This window comes from Indicator indicator, chromosome 1 (genome assembly GCF_027791375.1).
Source record: "Indicator indicator isolate 239-I01 chromosome 1, UM_Iind_1.1, whole genome shotgun sequence".
NCBI lineage: Eukaryota > Metazoa > Chordata > Aves > Piciformes > Indicatoridae > Indicator > Indicator indicator.
Genome location: NC_072010.1, coordinates 10,670,757 through 10,685,729, shown reverse-complemented (window position 1 = coordinate 10,685,729; position 14,973 = coordinate 10,670,757). Strand labels below are relative to the sequence as shown.

General features: G+C 40.1%; 1 protein-coding gene across 3 annotated transcripts in view; it reads right to left on the bottom strand.

Annotated features, from left to right (window-relative positions):
• Positions 1-14,973, bottom strand: part of FAT3 (FAT atypical cadherin 3) — a 329,724-nt gene that overhangs the window by 311,113 nt on the left and 3,638 nt on the right. The gene's annotated exons all lie outside the window — the stretch shown is intronic.

Below are 14,973 nucleotides of genomic sequence, written 5' to 3'. Positions count from 1 at the left end.
CATAAACAGTTCTTATTCCACCCTAACACGAAAGGTGTAACCTATCATTCCAGCAATATGGAAATCTCAATTAACAACAAAACAGACATGTTAATTGATCTAGGAGTTTTGTCATGAGAACAGAGATACCCATTTATTCCTTAATACCCAGTTCCTATTCAAGAGAGAAACTGTATCTAAATTAATAATTGGAGATGAAAACGCCAATGTCTCCCAGGATGAAGAGCTCTGAAGGCAAATTACAGAAAGGTTACCGGATGCAGATACTGCTGCTGATGAGAAATGTGGTATGGAGGATTTTGAGTCGAAGTTTCAGGGTAATAAAACTCAAGTTCAGCAGCTGCTGCCATGGTACAACAACTGGCAACACAGTACTTTTTTTAATCTATATTTCTTTTTCATCTGTGATACTGTACATTTCGCTGCCATGACAACAAAACATCCCCTGCCCATCTGTATGGTGAACAGAATAGAGATATACATCTGTTCGTAAATCTTGTTTTTAGGAGACAGATAATATTTTCCCAACTTTTGTATGTTTCTAAAGCTCTCTTCAGAATGAAGCAGAATATTGCAGCTGCTCTAAAACAGTGGTCCATAAATCACATGACACAGGCAGCATGTTGCCCAGGAGACACTCTTAATATCGCTCATCGCAGCCACAAATGAAAAAAGTCAAAGCGGAGGCTGGTGACAAGGACCAGAGAACATTACCTTCAGCACATGTTCCCTCCCCATGTTCCTTTGCTTTTTACCATCACCAATATCACTATCTAGAGATCTACTTCCTTACCAGCTGATTAGAAACACAAAGCCATTTTCACCAAAAGAACAGGACAAAATATGAAGAGGGGACTGCATCTTATTGCCATGTAGTTTAAGAATTCTTTAAAACCTTTGCAATAACTTCTATCCCAAAGCTTCCACATCTCTAGAACACATATTTCAATTAAAAAAACCTAGCTTTAGTGACACCAAGAAACTCAACCAAGGCCGAAGCATCACTAATCTTTGCATTTGCCTAGTCCTTAGGCACTTCCATTAAATAAAATTTCCTCTTCTTCACTACTGAGCCCTAACCCTACAGCAAGGCCAGATTGTGAGGCTGGCACATGAGACTATTCCAAACCACAACAAGCAATAGATTCTGATATGTTTAGAAAGATTTCCAGCCCTGTGCTTTAGCCCTAGATTAGTGAAAAATTGGGCAGGGGGAGGGGAAATTGGTTCTGGAGTTAAAGCACTGCAACAAGGTTGAAGGAGACCAACAGAGGTTTTGATGTGGAATAGTCTGAAATTTACATTGTACTTGGAAAGAAGACACTTCCACACACTGAAGTAAAAAAAAAGTCAGCAAAAAAGACCAACAAAAACAGTGAAGGTCAAGCATCATATGAAATAAAGGAGACATCTACAACTCTGCTTGTGGGGTAGAAGTCAATATGGTTATTAAAACAGAGTGGAAAAAGGAGAGCACCCTTCCCTAAAAGAACTACTACTGTCTTTCATGCCACATAACACAGCAAGTATTTTGGCAAGGCAGTGAAGCCACACTAGACACGTTCCTTCAGCACATTTTTGAGCCAAAATGCCACGTGCTGCAGGCAGTATTAATCTGCTTCTCCAGTTTCCGCATGCTGCCTCGAACTGCCTGGCCCCATGCCCAAAAATGGGAATTAGTTGTTCAGATTAATTCCTGTCACCTCTACAGTGAGCCTTGTACTGGATTTAAACAATGACACTATTGCAGGCTCCTTACTGACATGGGAGTTACTTTAAGCAGGCAGGTTAGCTGGTAGTTGCTGAAACAATTTATTAAAGTAAATGAAGAGAGAAACATCAGCTGAAGATCTGGTGTGTCTTGTCCTTGCCTACAGCCTTCCCTTCTTCCTATGTTCATGCTGCATACACCAAACCATGGAATGGATGCAGAAGCTGCCCATTTCTTGCATGACTTGCTGTCTGCTGTCCCACAGCCAGGAATGCCAGCAGCTGTGAAGGGCTGACTGATGGTTCTCCCACGATCTAGGGGACAATCTGGCAGAAAACCACTACCAGTCCTGGTTAGTAGTGGAGTCCCATCTCACTGTATCCTCAATGAATTACAATATCACCAAAAGTATTAGCTGGCTCAAGAACACCCAAGCAGCTTTCTCCCAAAGCACCTAATAGGCAAGACCACAGGACCTCCAAAATCTTCTAGGTCCACCGAAATGGTCTCCCATTGTTTCTTAAAAGGTGTGTTTTAACAAGGGGAACATCCAACAGCCCCTTCCACCTCTAGCACTCAGCTCCACAACTTGCAAAAATGGCTAAAAATACTCTGAAGCTGCATTTTTAACCCCCTTAACATAATGCATCATAGGCATTGAGCTATGGCCAGGCCAAATGGAGACACGGTACTTATGGCAGGCAGAGAGCAGCAGTAAGGAATCATCTCACTTGATCTTGACATGTATTTTGTGGTTTGTTTTCACTTACAGTTGCAGTAAGCCACGTTTCAGAGCAGCACTCACACCTGGAAGGCTGAAAAGAACACTTGGGCAAGCTGAGCACATGGCTATTGGGTATATCCAGCACAGTCAGTGTAACATTTCTATAGTTAATTATTTGGAATAAATGTACTAGCTTAAATAGGTCACTGCAACACTTGCGATTCTCCTTGGAGAGTACACTGGGAAAGAGTGACTCCTGAAGGGACATCTCCTTTAACACTCTTACTCCAAATACCAAGTGACTGCATTACACACAACTGCTGCAATGTGTTTTGATAACATGTTCCCATCAAAATCACTCCCAGCATTTTAAAACCATTAATCATGCCAGCAACAAAACTGGCACAAAAATGCCTTTTACAACGTGATGATCATTAGACTTATTGCACAGTCAGGTAAAGTGAGGCATGAAAAGGTTAGTCGTACTGCCAGAGGGACTTTATCTCTCTCTGCAACATGCAGTATGGAGCTTTATCCCCCTGATAGTTCCTCTCACTTGTGATTTCCACTCTAGGCTCAGGGTCCCATACCACAAACACCACACAAGCAAATAAGCATCCTCAGCAGCTAACACACCAAATCTCCATATTAGCTCACATCCTGCTCACTCCATCACAGCTGCCTCTTCCACACCAAAGCCAGGCCAAAGTAGCAGCTCTCATCATGTGCTATTCCCAAGCCACTCCTCCATCCTGCTAAAATCACTTCTGGTTTATCAGGATGACTCTCCATTGAGCACCCTCTACAAAACAGGGAATTACAAAGTTCCTGTATGGACAAGTTGTAAATGTCTGTACATGGTCTCTCTATATATGTTATCTATATATATATTGTCTATATATGATTTTTAATGACATCACTGCAGCTCTGTGTATGAATGCTCTCAAATCCATAGGGTGACAAGCACTGAAAGGGCAACACAGCCCTTAGCTTTGTACCTAATCTCCCTTCTCTAACTCCATCAAAATGCCTGCTGTTTGAGGGCCCATAAATACAATCAGGGAACAAATCCGCTCACTTCTTTTTTTTTTAATTAAGAAAAAAAGAAAAAAACAAACACAAACAAGAAAGCAAACAGAATTCTTCCCACTGCTTTCTTGAACTGGCTTACCAAGTGGCTACATGAAAATAAACCTAGCCACTGGCCACTGCAGTTAGGACCAGGAATGGGCTGCCTCTGTTATGGTCAGAACAGATATATCAGGTTTCAAAGAAGTGGGGAATCACAGCCTCATTTTATTGAAGAAATGGGATTCTTCTCAAGCAGTTCAAATTAATACAGCAAAAGCTGTTTTGTTTTGTGGTTTGTTATTTAGTTTTTTTTTTCGACTATTTGTTGTTTTTTTCTCACTATAGATCAGCCCTTCAGGAAGTGTCTCCTAGATCCAGGTGACTAAGGAAAGGAAATCACAGCTCCTTTGCCAGAGGTTCCCATCCCTCCCAGACACTTTCCAGGAGAATCCAAATCCTCTTGTAAAACTTGACTGATTTACACTTGACAGTGTAAAGCAGCCTGCTTATCCTCCCTGTGACCACATGGTTAATTCTGACCACATTCAATGTCTAGACAAAGCTTCCAACTGGTATCAGAGGAGTTTTAATTTATAAGTAGAGGGAAAGAGAAACAGATTTTCTGAGAATTAGCTGGATTTTATCTTTGCCAGTGATAGATTATTGTTAATTATGAAAGATTAAGCAATTAAAGGAAACCCCCATGAAGGAGCTGAAACATATGCAAAAGGTTTGTGTAAAAAAAAAAGACAACACAAACTCTTCTACACTCCTATCAACACAACAGTACAGTACTCTGCATTGCAGCAATGGCTACAGTCAGCAACCTCAACCAGCAGAAAGTGTTTTATTCAACTTCCAGCATCAACAAATTCAATTTTTATAGTTCAGATAATTCAGATAAAATTTAGATATTAAGCAGCAATGGGTTTCAACAATAATTGGTGAGTGGCCAAACTCTAGAATCAGCGGTCCTAAATTCATTAACATTTATGAAACAGATTTTGCCATTTACCCTTTAGCCAGCATAGCTAAATACCAGTCCTGTTCCTGCCTCATAAACAGTCCTCATCTCCTCTCCAAATGTTGCCATAGGCACAATCTTCCTTTTCGATTATTTTGCTTTTCTCCAGAAGGAAGCTTCACACCTCAGAAGCAGCTTGCTGCCCACACTGAACTACACATTGTTAAAAGAACAGTATCTCATTAAAGGTAGAGCCACAATGAGATGTAATGGAGCCACAGGCTCACAAAAAGCATCTCATCTCATCAGCAAATGGTTGGTGTAACTGCTTATCGTGGAGATGAAGACACACCATTAATTTGCTCTGCATTTAGATAACGAAGGCACAGAACACACTTCCACATCCCTGGTACTGTGGAAGGAAAACTCACACATTAAAAGTTTCTAAGGCTTCTAATGGAAGTAGCTCATGAGGGCTGAATCTGTTGTATTCAGGATTTCCTTAAGCAGGATGAGGTGGGTGTCTGTGAAGAGTGGTGCTGGGAAAGGTTAAAGCAAGAGAGGCTGCCTTATCCCTGGGAAGAACCCATAGCTGATCAGAGCACCCAGTGCTGCCTCAAAAAACCAGCCCCAAAGTCCATTGAGGTTTCATTCCAATCCCATTGCAGCTGCCAGCAGCTCCAAAAACCACCACGGGCAGCCCAGAGACTCCAGCTAGCCCTGGACTGGGTCACACTGCTTGTGCTTGTGACAATCCAGTGCTCTTTCCTCCACAGCAAGAAAAAATATCATCCCAGAGAAAACTGATGATTGGTTTGGACTGCAATCTGCCACCACCTAGAAGCATCATTACTGCTTAATGATAATCAAGGCAAAGTGAAAAAACATACTAACTAATATATAGCCAGTAGTAGTGCAGCACAAACCAGTTCGTTCTTACAGACCATCTGAAGAAGAAACAATAAAATCTAGTTCTTTTAAAAGCAGCTCCAAGACCTTTAATATTGTAAGAAGAGTGGCCTTGCATGAAAAGACATGCTGAGAGTCAGAAAAATCTGTCCCATCCACCACTGTATGCTATGGTCAAGCACAGCTTCATCACAGAGATGCTGAACACCTCAAGTTTTTAATTGTTAATGAATTTCTACATTGTTATTCACTGCCCCCAAAGAAAAAGAATCAAACTATTAACTTATCTACACCTCTCACACCCTTTCAGTAAAATGGGAAACTACATAAATGTTGTACATCAAAGAGCTTCCTTCATTAAAATGTGAAAAAATAATTTGTGTACTTTAGATGAAAGGTGTTCTGGGACTGTGAAGTATTCTGGCAAATTTAATTAAATCCCATAGTTATTCTCTCATAAAAATAAAGCTTTTTGGGGAAAAAAATCACTTTTTAAAAATTTAACTGATTCACATTTAGGGTTTGTTTTTATCATTGTATCATTTAGCTTCTCAACTGAACCAGTGATGAGAAGCAAAACTATTTTTAATGTGCAAAGTAACATTTCCAAAACAAGATTTTTAGTAAAACTTCCAAATGAAGAGGAAAAATCTCCAAATAATTATGTATATAATTCATTATGGGCTGCAATAATCTAAAGTCAGAAATTAATTTGCTATGCAAATTTGATAAAACTGAAAAACTGAAGGCTTCAATTGTGAAAGACTGGCAGATGTAGCTGTCACATTGTGAAAACACAGTTATTGAAACCTCAAAGTACTCTCAGGCCAGTGTAAACTCTTCTTTGCAATTAGTCCTGACGTAAATTAAGGCAGAGAAGCTTAATTTCATTTTTTATAGCCACTAGGACGATTATTCATCGGTGCTAATGGCCATGATCTCAAGTTTATAATTAAAACCTGATTTTCACTGGCAAAACCTCAAGCCAGACCCAAACCTCGGCATCTCCTTAGTTCCAGAGCTGCACATCTCTCTAGTCTGTCACCTTGGAGAACTGTCACTCGTATACACATACAGCGAGAACATTTTGCTCAACTCCAAGATGAAAATATCTAAGTAACTGAAAAGCATTTCCTAAGAGAAGCAGCTTCAGGCTGCCTCCCTCTCAAGGAGGGGTTGTGATAACCAGACTGTCACCAGTGGGGAACAGGTGCAAAGTTGAGACACAGCTTGCTACAAAGACACCAGTTAGTATCTTCAGGACATGGTACAGACATCAAAGCCCAACAAGTAAACACGTACAACTACATGGAGGGGCAGGTAAGCTCTACAGCATGTCCCCAGTCATTTAGTTTGGGGATGGGCTGGAGTGTGCAGACACATAATCCCCCCCCCCCTTTTTTTTTTCTTGTTTCCCCAATGCAGAGAACACAAAGAAAATCAACCACAGTACTACATCTTCCCATACTTCCCACTCCCCTGGCACTCTGCAACAACACTTGCCTGAGAAGAAACAATGTACCACCAGCAAGACTCACCAAACCACCTTCCACCACCTGAGGCAGGACTCACCTCATCTTAGTTAACCACCATGTTCATGTCCAACCTACACGAGACATTTAACCAGGAGAGCAAAGCCATGTGAGATGAATACTGCCCCATGTTATGTGTCCAATTTAATCCCCGTGTCACCTCATTACCATGCCAAGGAGGGTAGCCCAGCACCCAGTGAGAGATCATACAGTTTCCCACCTCATGTCCCTGCCTCATTCTGTGCAAAACACAGGCGGTGCAGAGCCTGCAGAGCTGTCCCCAAAATGTCCCCAGAAAAAGAGAAAGATGTGACAAACACCTAATCACAACTGAACTGATCTACCCCTTTCTTGCTAGCAGTGGACAAAATGATGAAGCCAACACCAGTGGGTAACTCCGAGTAACACAAAAATGGGTTAGTTCAAACACCTAATGCAAACCAACTGTGGTGAAAACTCCCTCCCCACATGCACTCTGTTTGGCTTTCTCTCAGTTATTTCTTACTGGCAACACTTCAATGCTAATAAGACACCATAAGTGTATAAAATGTAATAAAGATGTTTACATTAAACAGCAGACTACAGATTTAAAGAATCTGTTCCACCAGCTATAGAAGCTCATCACCAAAGATCTACTTCAGGTATACGTGTATACGTGCATGCATGAATAGAAAGAGATCTCACAGCAAAAGGACTTTTCAAGTTTTATTTTTTCCTGAATGACAAAAGACTTGACAAGTTCCAAGACTTGAACACTGAAATTAGGCAAATAGCTTCAAATATGACACAACTTTTAGCAATGAGAGCAATGAAAGATGGGAAGAGCTTGCCAAGCAAGTGCCTGATTCGCCATTACTTGTAGTCTTTGAACTGCAAACAGCCTTGTAAGAAGTACCCTTTTACCCAGCTTAGGAGGTAAATCCTGGAGCCTGCCTATGTACTGAGAAAGCAGAAGAGAAACACAGACTTTGATTTTTCATCACTTGAGTTTAACCACCCATAAATTCCTGATTAACTCTGTCTAGCTCTACTGCTTCCGAAAAAGCTACACAACCTGCTGCAAGGGTCAAACAGCAGGATGTGTCCTCCATTATTTTATTCACCACTGGTGATTCCTCTCTTTTGGACTTATTTCAGGAAAAGATTAGGCAGTACACCAAAGTGGTTCCACATAATCTTTTACAGTGTTAAAACATCCTCCTCTGTACATCCCAGGAGGACAGGACTGCTTGTATTGTCTTCTATATGTTCATAAGCTTGTAGATCTGCATTAACAACATCACCTCTCAATGCCCCCGAGTTGGTACTCTGGAAAAGCTAAAATGGATTTCTCTCCAGTTACCTCTGAAGTATCATAATTGCTCACATGGGAAGGTAAATCATGGTCCGAAGTGATGGCAGGATAAAGCTGGTGCTCAGATGCTCAGACTGAACATCAGACACAGCTTTCCTTTAGTATCATTTAACTGACTACCTTGTGGCTTGGTCCCTTCACTGTCACTTTGGTCATAAGCTTTCTGCAGGAGCAGTTGGGTATAACTTAATGGGTGATGATGTACAGGATAGAGTGAGGGTCACTTCTGGACTTACACAATAAGGGAGAGAATAACAAAACAGACAGTAAATATACGCTGAGAAACAAATCTCAAGGGTGATTAAAGGTAACTAGTTCTTCCCTTAGGAAGAAACATATACTGCACATTTCTTTATTAATAAATAAATGACTTTGAGATTCAGATAATATATCCCATCATCAGAGGCATCTTTAGTAATAAATGTGATTTTCCAGAGAAGGGAAAACATGCAAATTACAGCTAGCTATAAAAGTTGTGAGCTGTTTCAGGGGGCACAAATCCAAGAGAGCTGAACAACTTGAACAGAACAACTCTGCGTGACTGGCCTTACTTAGGAAACTTTGAAAGCATGTCAGAGTGATACTAACAGTCCTTCAAAGTATATATTATAGTAAGCAGATGCGTTATGTTAGGGTTCATATTATTAAATAAAAAGTTAAACAAATTCACTCCAGTGAAACCAAGACAAACTTGCTCCTTTACTAATTTGCAGCTACAAATATCACAGAAATTATAAACATACAGACACAGAACTCATAAAAAAAAGCCTTGTTTTTCCAACACAGCCAATTTTAAAGGAAAATGTTAACAATTACTTTCCTAAAACTGGAAATCATAAATGAAAGAAAGCTTGCACTATCAGAAGCTGCCAGAGATAACTCACAGAACGATAACAGTACCACAGAAATAGCTGCTCCTAGGAATGCTTTATTCATGCCTGACACAGATACAGGATGACAGGGCAGATTTTGGGCTCTGTGATCCATCTGGTATGTTCCTTCCCAGAGAGGCTGCTCAGGAGAGCCATCAGGACCAGGATGAACACCAAGAATCTCCAGTCCCAAGTGACTGCTGCATGTGCCTCCCCTGTGAGCATCCCCTTTTCTTGAGCCACCTCCAAGCAACACCCACTGGTAATTCTCTTGTTATGCAGCTTGAAGTTACTTTGAAGTTACTAGGTTTAGAGGCCTGAGATAATTAAGTGACTCTGAAATACTGGCTCTGAGCAATGAAATTTGCCTACACTTACTTACCAGGAAAATTAAGAACATTCACAGTACTAATGCCTCAAAACTTTATAATGAATTAAATTCTACCACTGAGTCTGCCCAGATTTATCCACTAGGCTCCTACATGTTTTCATAAAATCAAACAAGTGAGAAGGAAAAAATCATGTATCACAAACCATTTTCATTTTCACTTGATTTTGTTTCAAGGAAATGTTGGTAGTGGTCCTACATAAATATTTACCATACCACTCAAACTGCAATAAATGAAAGTATCCTTCAACCTGCATACACAATAATCGAAAACTTTTAGAAGATGGTGACAAGATGTAAGGGCTCTAAAGCAATAAATTTATTCCCTTCTGCCAAACAGATATAACAGTGCAGGCAGGTCTACTTTATTGTAAAATATATCATCTGGTGTTTCTAGTTACTATTATTAGTCATTTGAAGCCATGATTAGGGTTTTCCAACACCAACTGCCTTCTTTTAAGACTCCAGCCACAGTGTGTCAGGAATTTTCCTCACTCCTGGGGTACCTTAAAAGGTATCAAAACAGAAGATTAGACTGCTGTCCTTGGCACCATTAATATATCAATGGAGTCTGTAATAATTTCAACTTCATCTCAATTTAACAGCAACTTCAAGATTTCAGCACTGAGAAAGACAGAATTGGCTTATTCATTTGAGTTTCAGGGCTGAAAGCACCTAAAGGTAACAAGTTAACAGGGTCATCTCCAGCTTGCATTCTTATTAAAGGGACTCTACAGGGGTGGAAATTAGTGCCACCTAAGGCCTAAACTTAAAGTCCCAATGAAAAGCAGGGGACTCAGACTCCTGAATACCCTTAGGAAACAGGGTCAGTAAATTTTGAAAGTGTTGCTTAAGACCATGCTTACGGGCTTTGCAGGAACATTGAAGATCCCCTAAGCATTTAATTAATACCACTATTCTATCCCTATATTCAATTTCAATGGTACTTAAGATGTTTCAAACCTTTCCTGAGAAGCAGAAAAAGACTTACTGCTTCACTTTTCCCACCTATGCAGTGCCAAGTCATTCCTTGCATCCCAGGGCACTGCCACATCAACTCCAGTCAAGCCTCCAAAAATCCAGTCTCTCTGCTCCTCTAGAACTCATTTAAGCCATTTTCTATTAGTAGTAGATCCATGAGTAGTGTAGAGGTAAATATAGAAACTCTTTGAGTGCCAGGCTGTTACATCAACTGTGCACAGAATAGAAACACATGCCAGACTAAAAAGCGGAGCTTGAGTCAAAAATGCTGTGTAGTTGAACCACAAATCATTAAAATATGAGAAAGGAGACGTCAGCATATAGGCTAGGACTGATCTCATCTCACTCAGCTTTTGGAGAAGTCGAGAAGTCTCAGTAGTTGTCCAAGTCCCCGCTGCAGCCAGACAAGAGGTACCACTAGATGGTATTTAGTCACCCAAGGTAGGTGGTAGTGTAAACCTGTGTGCTTTTATTGGACTCAACATCAACTCCTGAGACAGCAAAAATACACCACTTTGCTGTGGCATCAGCACTATGCGGGAGTACATAACAGAGCTGAGAAAATCTATAAGAGCTATTACTATGATGAAAAACTCAGAGCACACTGTCATCCCACAAAAAATATTTAACAAATTTGTGCTCATTTTGTGCTACAACAATTTGAAAATATAGAGAGGGTTTTACACAATTCTCTTCTAAGGAAGTACAATTAGCAGGCTGGTGAGGAGTGTAAAGGAACAGAACAGGCAGGTAGTACTAGAGATGAAGAAATAGCTCAAGCTTCTCCATAGTCCTTGTGTTGCGTAAGGGGAATGCTACAATCCACTTTCACAAATAAGATCAAAACATCCGATCTTGATGACTTTCTATAGATAACTCCTAAAAATCTTTTTATTTCTAGAAGAGCATTCATGTGTGGGTTTCTTTTTGAGAGAAAATTCCCTGAAATCAGGCTAAAATTATTAATCCTGCTGGGAGGAGTCATCACAGATTACTTAGCATGTAAATTTGACAGCATATATTCCTGTGTACAGTTTGTTTATGGTTAACACAACTGGGTTACATCTCAGAAAACCAGAGTGTTTTGTGCATACCTCTACCTCAGAGCTAGTTATACAAGGACCTCTGCACAGTTTTAGAGCATGATTCATCTAATTTATTTCATATTTTTACTGTAGGGTAAAATGAATCATGTTTCTTAATTGCCCATTTCTCTCTGTTGACTATGAGGAAAGCTTGCAGTGACTAGTTCTGACTGTAGATAACCATATTTCATCATATAGATTACATCCCTGGAGTCCAAGAGAATGAGAAGGATACAGGGGGAAAAAAGCAGGTTTTTTACAGGAGACAGAACTAAAAAAAGAATGCATAAATGGCAGGATCACTTTATGTGTCCCTCAGTGCAGGGTTCTTAAATGGCATGCTCATGACATTTACACCCCAGTCAATAAATAGGCCAATGAAGACAGGAGCATCAATGACTCTGAACCTAGGTGCTTGAGTTGTAAACCCATGAGAATTTAGTCTGCTGGCTAAGACACTAGTGGGAATCCAGGGATGAAGCTGGAGGAGGTCAGGAACTGCTGCCTTCTACTTCAGGAGTTTTTACTGATTTACAAATTTATACTGGCTCTGCATCCTGGAAAAGGAAAATAAATCCACTGAAACAAATTTGGAAGTAGTTCACAAGGCTGTGGGACCAAAAACATGTAAAATTTCATTTCATCAAATACTTCTATAGCTGGCAAACACCCACTATGCCTCTGGTGACTACCAGATAAGAACTATAGCATGTAGCAGTATACACTGCAACACAATGATAATCCCCAAGACTGATTCTCTACAACAGAAGGCAAAGAGCAGCACTGTGGGAAAGAAATCCCAGGCTCATCCCCTTGGCACATCTCTTACCAAACTCCAACAGAACCAAGATTTGCACATACATCCTGTGCAGAGAGATTCACATTGGTCAATATGGAGGAGACTCCCCAGCTTGCTGACCACAAGCCACAGTCCAGACCTATATGAAGAACACCCTGTTGTGGAACTCACAGCAAATGTCCTCCTCATAGTGGAGGAAGATGCACCTATATGCACTTCTATACATCTATAATGGAACAAGAACAAAGCTACTTTGCCAATGAGCATGCAGCATCGTGGTGTGGAACACCATGCAGGCAAGCTTCTCCTTGGGTGTCTCTGCACCATTTCCTCTCCCTGGTATGGATGTGTCTTGAGGAACACAGGCACATCTCACTCAGCACATGGGGTGACACCATTAAGATGGAACATGGCAAAATAATAAAAATAATGCACTCAAGCAGAATTTTGCTGAAAGCACAGGCTTAGTTGGAGTCCAGCCTGATCACATATCAGGATGAATTTGGCCCAGTTAATATCCTAATGATATAATGGATACTGCAGTCTTCTCTTCATTAAGGCAGCAGCCAAAAATATTGATTTGTTGTACTTCCCACTCCTGCTTACCTTCACAAATTTCAGGAGAGACGGTGCAAAAGCCAATAGAGCTGGTCAGTTTAAAAGTGACAAATTAACTGTGCTGAAAGTAAATAAACATCTCTCTCTTTGTAAATTAATTCAGTATGTGACTTGAGCTCTTTGCTACAGCTAGAAAGGTGATTCATCATTCAGCAGCATTTAAGTTGCCACCAGTTCGATAGCAGAGTATTAATGCTGTGTCCTATTTGACACAGCAGGTCAAATTCTGCACTCAGGTTACGACAGCTCAACTTGGAGTAACTCCTGAACCCTCAAGCCCTGCTCTCCACATTGCCCTGGCTGCAGCCAAGTGTTCTTTGAATTGGTTCAGGAAAGGTTCAGGTTGTATTGAACAGTTGGGGAAAACAGATAAAAGAAGAATCAAAGTCTTTTGATCTGTTGGATTATCAAGTGCCTTCTGGAAAAGTTTAGTGAAACAGCACAGCATGGGTTTTTTTTCATGAAAATACTTGTGAAAGATTAAAAGGTAGACAAATATTTGTAACTGTTAAAATTCAAGGGATTATGGAGTATTTTTATATCCACAAACTGGATTTCAATTCTGGAATACTGAATACAATTCCCACTCATGCCAAAACACGATTTGCACTCTACTGAACGGGGGCCCTAACTTATTATAGGCTATTGCCCCTACTAGTCCAGGCAGTAGGTACAAGTTGCTGGTTAATTAAGACATGAACTAGCTTAACTCTCCCTATCAATCCCTTTCAGGTCAATAAATGTTGAATCCTGAAAATTCCAGATTAATATTGGAGCATTGGGATCAATCATAGAATCAATTCAGGTTTGAAAAGACCTTTAAGATTGTTGAGTCAAATCATTAAAGTAACGAAGAGGAAGGAATGAAGAAGATAAATGAGGAAAATCTACCCTCTCTTCTATCACAAACGTAGTACAACATGAAACCCATCTCCCATTGCTTCATAAAGAACCTGTTTGGCTGAAATTGATGATACTCAATAAGCAGGAAGACCAAAACTTTCCAATGCAGGAGCTGAAAATTGAAATTCCTGTTCAGCTGCCTACACAATGTTGCCTGAATGCCTTCAACTGCTGTTCAGCACTGTAGGATATGCAAGCTCTTGACATTTCTGGAAATTAGAGTAGGTGCCCTTTTGACTTCTCACACTCAACTTTAATGTTCATGGACACAAAGTTCTGACTATCATCTGTGAACAGCTGCAGCAGAGAGACTATAGTACAAATAGAATAAAAATATTTTGCACTGCTTATCCTCAGACACAATCCACAGCATTTGTAATGTCATCTGTTTTTCATAATGTTCAGTTTAGAAAGTTGACATTCGATTAAACAGTTTGGATTTGCCAAAACATACATTTTAATCTTATGTTTTAATACCACATTCTCAATTAAAAGCTTTAGAAAAATACATACAAAGTCTGCTTAAACCACAGTAAACCCACAGACCTAACATACTTAATATAAGTTCTGAAAACATTGACTGGTATTTTTAATTTCCCCTTGATTCTAGTACCACAGCTGCACCATCACTCCCCACAGCTCCAAGATATTTAAACAGCCAGTTTGTAAGGGCTTTACTAGACAGCCTTTTATATTTAGTATTTTCCACATTTTCCAACAGGGTGGCATGGTAGTGAAGTCAAAATTTAAAAAATCTTCACACTATTAATACTGCTTTCTAACATCAATGTTCATAATACTAACACCACCAAAGAAAAGCTAACACAGTTGGGTTTACAGTTAAGCACCTGTCCCTGTATTTCTAGGTTTACACAAGTGTGCCAACACTGATGAATGATGTGCTAGAAGGCAGCATATTATACAGGATGGCGTATCATTCCAGACTCTTAAATCCCATGAAATATTACTCTCAACAACAATAAGAACAAGACCACAAATAAGCTTTAGGATGAAATAACTCGTTTCATGCTCCTTATTTCCTCTCATTGGGCTTAACACTGC